This window comes from Mustela lutreola, chromosome 8, assembly GCF_030435805.1.
Source record: "Mustela lutreola isolate mMusLut2 chromosome 8, mMusLut2.pri, whole genome shotgun sequence".
NCBI lineage: Eukaryota > Metazoa > Chordata > Mammalia > Carnivora > Mustelidae > Mustela > Mustela lutreola.
The window spans coordinates 134,144,402-134,151,180 of NC_081297.1; the positions used below are offsets into that span (position 1 = coordinate 134,144,402).

Genomic DNA, 6,779 nt, shown 5'->3' on the forward strand with positions numbered 1-6,779 from the left:
AATTTTACAACAAAGATGATGAAGACGTGGTGAGATGAGTGTTCCCATCCACAGAGGATGAGAAGCTTTCTAGAAAGCAATTATCAGTCAGCAGGCATTGGCAGCCTTTGAGATGTTCTTTCTTACCCTTCCGGGCATTTGGGTGGTTGATTGTTCCACTCAGGTCTTGATCTCAGGGTCCAGGCATGGAGCCCCATGTGGGGCTTCGCACCCAGCAGGAAGTCTACTTTGCTCCTTCTCCTTCTTCCCCTCCCCCAAACCCTGCTCCTGTGCTCTCTCTAAAATAAGTAAATAAATCTGCTCTTTCCGCCATCTTTCCTTGCCGCCATAATGGTGTGCATGAATGCCTTGGCAGACGCTCTCAAAAGCATTAACAAAGCTGAGAAGAGAGGCAACCGCCTGGTTCTTGCTAGGCCATGCTCCAAAGTCATTGTCCGGTTTCTCATGGTGATGATGAAGCACGGTTACACAGCGAATTTGAAATCACTGATGCTCACAGAGCGGGGAAAATTGCTGTGAACCTCACAGGCAGGTTGAACAAATGTGGAGTGATCAGCCCCAGATTTGATGTACAACTGAAAGATCTAGAAAAAGGGCAGAATAACCTGCTCGCGTCCCGCCAGTTTGGTTTCATTGTACTGACAACCTCAGCTGGCCTCATGGACCATGAAGAGGCAAGACGAAAACACACAGGGGGGGAAATCCTGGGACTCTTTTTCTAGGGACATGATACATACGTGCAAATAAAATGCCTCAATGGACCAAAGAATCAATCAATCAATCAATCAATCAACCTTTAAAAAAGTTCTTACCCTTCTAGTCAATAAATGTGTCATAAGAAAATAATATGTAATGCAGGGAATAAGATATTCAGAAGAGCATGTTAGCAGTAGAAAAAATTGGGGAAAAACTATGTGGTAGGCAGACTCCAGAATGGCCCCCAGTGATCCCCACCTCTCAGCATTCACACTTTTGTGTAATTCCCTCCCCTAGAGTGTGGGTTGGACTTAACTGATTCACTTCTAATAAACAGAGTACATCAGACACAATTAGATTATAAAAAGACTCTGAGTTTTCTTGAGTACCCTTTCTCATTTTCTCTTCAGATAGATGATAAACAGATACCTGTAGGTGTCTGTCTCTTCCTCTATCTGCCAATGGTGGGAGAAAGAACTGATGTCTCCAACCAGCAGCCAGCAAGGAACTGAATTCTGCCAATAGCCAAGTAAGTTTGGAAGTGGTTCTTCCCCCGTTTGAACCCTGAGATGACCACAGCCCACCCAGCATCCTGGTTGCTTCTTTGAGAAGCCCTGAGCCAAAGCCACTCCAGGTTCCTGCCCCACAGAAACTGTGAGGTAATAATCGTTTGTTGTTTCAAGCCATCGAGTTTTGGGGTAATTTGTTACATAGAAATAGAGAACTAATACAACTGGGTTTCTGAAGTAGTAGAATGTTATACCACTTAAAAAGTTTAAGAACTTTTAATAACATGGAAAGATGTTCAGAATACAACATTGAGAACAAAGCAAACTACAAAAAGATACATAATACGATCCCAATTTTGTAAGTCTATATATTTATATGAACACTTGCAAGGGAAAACCTGCAAGTAAATCTGTTGAGAATCAACAGTTTTCTCTGAAAAACTGAATAGGTGTTCAATGCATGCTCCTTGATTTCAGTTAGGAAATAATTTATGCTGTCCATCTTTATTATATGTCTACCATGTGTCGACCAGCCCCGGGGAGACAGAGAGGAACAAAGACCCTGTTCTGGAAGAACTCACTTCTTGATGATATCTTATAGTGGTTTCTTCTTTGGTGGCGGTGCTGGAGATAAAGAGATGGAGAATAGTAGATGGACTGGCAATACATTTTAGAGGTAGAATATTTTTTTTAATCTAAGTTCAATTAATTAACATGTAATGTATTACTTGTTTCAGGGATACAGGTCTGTGATTCATCAGTCTTATATAATACCCAGTGCTTATTACTACTCATACCCTCCCCAATGTCCATCACCCAGTTACCCCATCCCCTCCACCCCCCTCTGTTCCAGCAATCCACAGTTTGTTTCTTAAGATTAAGAGTCTCTTAGCTTTTGTCTCTCTCTCTGGTTTCATCTTGTTTCATTTTTTTTCTAGACTTAGAACATTTTTGTGCCAAAAAAGAACAGTGAAGAAATATGGTTTACTTTTGAGTTGTTGGCTTGGCTAACTCGCATGGAGGATTCTGGAGCTAGACTCCTTGGTATGATATCCTGGTGCGATCAGCTACCGGTGGGTGACCTCACAGGCTCCATAACCTCTGCATGCCTCATCTCCTTATCTGTGAAGTGATGCCTTTCCTTGTCCATTTTGGAGATAACCACATAACTCAGGCTTGTGGGGAGGCATGAGTTAGAAAAAAGCTTAGAAGAGTGCCTGAAAATTGAAACATCGAAACATTGAAAAATGCCCCAAATTGTTAGCCATTGTTACCATTGTTAGAATTATTGAGATGGGGACAACTGAAAAAAAAAAAAAAAATCAAAACTGAGAATGACTGTGACTCCTTAGGAAGTGTAACAGCTATTAATATTTCTTTATTGCATTGGAATCCTGCCATCTTTAAAGGTTATCTAGTTTACCTAGTTATGGGAGTAATTTTTATGCTATGTCATCATTAACACCATCATCACTGTGGATTAGAGGTGCCTGGGGAAGGAATAAAAGGGCAGTAAATTTTAATAGGGACTTTCGGGAATGGTCCTACCAGGAAGGGGTGATGAGGCAGGCTGAGCCCCAGAGGGGAAGAAACTGCGGAGAGAGGTCCCTGGAGGGGAGGAAATAGGAGGCCACAGACCTCCCTCCCACCTCTGGGTCCAGGACAGCTCCTAATAAGCTTTTTTTTCCTTTTAAGATTTTATTTTTTTATTTGACAGAGAGCAAGAGCACAAGGACAAGCAGGGGAGCGGCAGGCAGAGGCAGAGGGAGAAGCAGGCTTCCAGTGGCACAGGGAGCCCCCATGTTGGGCTCCATCCCCAGAACCTGGGATCATGGCCTGAGCCAAAGGCAGATGCTTAACCAACTGTGCCACTCAGGCATCCCATGAGCTCTTTTAGTGGCTCTAAGCACCAAAAAAGATTATGATGCCACGTCTCCCATATGTGATTCAAAATAAAAAAGATGCTTCACTGCAAAATACATGGATAAAATTCCCAAAAGTTCTGGGTCTCTCCAAAATGGGCACCTTGATATGTTTTTCAACATCATATTCTTCCTCCCAAATATTCTTTCCTCATTTAATGGGTCTCATTTTTTTTTTAAGATTTTATTTTTATTTTTATTTGACAGAGAGAGAGAGATCACAAGTAGGCAGAGAGGCAGGCAGAGACAGAGGGGGAAGCAGGCTCCCTTCTGAGCAGAGAGCCCGATGCGATGCGGGGCTCGATCCCAGGACACGGAGATCATGACCTGAGCCGAAGGCAGCGGCTTAATCCACTGAGCGACCCAGGCGCCCCGGGTCTCATTTCTTTATGTTCCTGCTTTATGGGTACCTAAGCTTATTCTCGGTTTGCATGATAAGTAATTCCACCTGGAAAGCTTTGGCCACTGACAAGCACCTGGACAAAGTTATCTGGCAGGTTCTGTGGAGGTTATGATCACCTGTCCTCAGGACTCTAATACTTCCCCTGTCTCCAAGCGAGAGACCATTCCAACACCCATACATTTGACTTGATACTGATGGAGTTCAATGAGAGCCCAACCCAATTAAAAGATACAAAAATATAAGCACAGATCGGATTTACATGACTGAATTTTCTGAGCCTAGAGTGATAGTCCTTTTAAAAGGCATTTATGACCGCACTCTGAGAAGTTGCTGAGTTTTATGAAATCGAAAGGATGTCCCTCCCCACTTGGCACATTCCCCGCTTTGATTATCCTTCCAAAATCGCAAAATAGCATTGTGTTGCCTGGGAAGTACTCTCCCACCTTTGTTTGCTTACTGTCAATGGCACAGATTGATTTGCTGAATTGCTAAGAAATTCTTGAGATCTTCTAGCTCAAAGGCTAGGAACTCCTTACCCAGCCCATGTGGTCTTTGGAGGCAGCACACATATCTTCATTGGGCCTCTCCAACACCTTGATTGGAGGTGGGGAGGGAGAAATTTAAGTTGCTTGGGGGTGATGGTTTCTTTCATTTGCCTCAGCCCCTTTCTTCTATAACACTAGTCCTTGCACTCATGCAAACTGACTGAGCTCTGATGACAGGCCCGAATTTCGTCCACTGATGCTAGTTTGACCTCCAACTACCCCAAATAAAAACCCTTCCTTACCCAGGACTGTAAGTTTGACACCAAGGCGAGCAGGTGTCACTCTCTCTCTGGTATCAAAGCTGACAGGAGCTGGTCTGGTGGCTGTCACGTGCCTGGCCACCAGCCCCATGGAGAGGCAGCACACAAAGAGAGACACAGAGAGGAGAGACAGAGGAGGGTCTCTACGAGGTCTGGTTTTGGGTTCTACATGTTGTCTATGCCAGTCCAAGTTGGGTTTTCCTCCCTAGAAAATAAGTCCTGAGTAACGCACCCTGTGCCTAGCAATGTTCCAGGAATAATAACCACAAAGGAGAAGTTAATGTTGACCCTTGCAATGCTGCTCGCTAGCTCCTTTAATCTGGATTAACATATATACCCACCTCTCCACCACAGTTGTGGGTGATGCGCACTGCACAAGAAATCATTACAGAGCTTATAAGGAGGGAGACGAGGCTGGCTCGTATCCAAGAGAGAGCCAAGGGAGGTGGCAGTACAGAGAATGAGAGATGCGCTGAAAGGAGTCCAGAGGGGGAGAGACTGTGAACTGGCCTTTCATTTCCAACATTCAATAATCATCCCTCTGGTTACCCATGAGATGGTTCCCTCATCTCCATGAGACCAAACAGTGAGACAGGGACAGGTTTGCGTGATTTCATCTTCATTTCACCAAACCAGGGTATATTCCCGGCAAGAAAAGGAAACCTTCCTTTAAACTAACATTTTTTCAGGAAAATATTTGAAATCAAGGTGTTGGAGATGGAAATCCCTGTCCCGCCTCCCTTCTTAGCGGCTCGTCAGTTACAAGCACCTTCTTCCTCCCACCGCCATAGGAATTCAAGCCCACGCTTCTGTCCCATTCACTGCTGGTTCTCCAAAAGAGGTCCAGCCGCTCATCTGTCGGAAGCCAGACCGGAGAAGAGCTCCTTCAAACCCATCTGAAGGCAAAATGATGACAGCGTTCCGAGGAGTCCAGGGGAGGGGTTGGCAAACGGGGGCCTGCAGACCTGCTGCCCGTGTTTATAAAGAAAGCTGTGTTGAAACGCCCACGCGATTCATCACGTGTTATCTATGGCTGTGGACACTGAGGAGTTGTGTGGAGAACTTTAAAACACTTCCCCACTTGTTCCTTTAAGAAAAAGCCTGTTGACTCCGGCTGAAAGCAAAGCTTGAAACCTGCTAAGTCAGCAGCCTATGCAACAGTTTTGGGGTTACTTCTGCCCCAAACTGAACTGCCCCCTTGGATCTGCCCCTTGGAGAACATCTTGGTGCTCAGAGAGCGAATGTTATCCCATCCAAATCAGTCTTATGCTTTGTTCCTACCTTCCCTGCCACTCACTTTAATATTTGTTTCATTTCAATCTTCCATATCCATAGCCCATGCATATGCGTTACCTCTGCCTCCTACTCCCTAAATCACTTAATCCCCAGCCCAGGCCTGTTTCCACCACATTCTTCCAACTGTGGAACTCATACTCACGATTAGGTTTGCCAATGCGGGAGGTCCTAGCAAGAGATCAAAGGCAGGAAGAGTGGGGCTGGGTTTTTACTTCCCCCATTCTTTCCTGCTGGAAGCTGCGGGTTTGCTGCGCCCCCCTACCAGAGCACACTCCTGTCTGGGCAGCCCCTTCCTTCTGCTACTCTCCATAGATTCTGGAACTATTAATTCCATCTCCTTGTTCCTTGAGGTCTGGGAGCTAATGGTTTCCTGATGTTGCAGACGTGGGGGAAATACCTTGTCTCCTATCAGTTTTCCTAAACCCTGCTCCTATCTTTGGCCCTCCGTATGTCTTGTTTCGAGAAATGTCTCTTTGGACCTTTGCCCATTTTAAAAATTGGGTTATTTATCCTTTTTATTATTGAGTGGTAGGAATTCTTTATATATCCTGGATATAGATCTACTATCAGATAAGAGATTTGCAAATATTGTCTTCCACTCTATGGGGGGTTTTTTCCCCCACTTTTTTAAAATTTATTTTTCTTTTTTTTAAAGATTTTATTTATTTATTTGGCAGAGAGGGACACAGCGAGAAAGGGAACACAAGCAGGGGGAATGAGAGAGGGAGAAGCAGGCTTCCTGCTAAGCAGGGAGCCCAATGCGGAGCTTGATCCCAGGACCCTCGGATCATGACCTAAGCCAAAAGCAGATGCATAACGACTTAGCCACCCAGGCACCCTTTTCCCCACTTTCTTGATGGTGTCCTTCAAAGCACAGATTTTCATTTTAATGAAATATAGCTATCTATTTTTTCTCTCTTGTCTCTAGTATTTTTGGTGCTCTATTAAGAAGAACTTGCCTAACCCAAGGTTTCAGAATTTACTCCTGTATTTTCTTCTAAGAGTAGCCTTTACATTTAGGGCACCTGGATGGCTCAGTGGGTTAAGCGTCAGCATTCAGCTCCGGTCATGATCTGAAGGTCCTGGGATGGAGCCCTGTCTTGTTCGGGCTCCCTGCTCAGTGGGCATCGGCTTCCCCTCTGCCTCTG

General features: G+C 44.8%; 1 pseudogene; it reads left to right on the plus strand.

Annotated features, from left to right (window-relative positions):
- The first annotated feature begins 306 nt into the window (after positions 1-306).
- On the plus strand, positions 307-760 carry LOC131839357 (small ribosomal subunit protein uS8-like; annotated as a pseudogene).
- Positions 761-6,779: the final 6,019 nt, after the last annotated feature.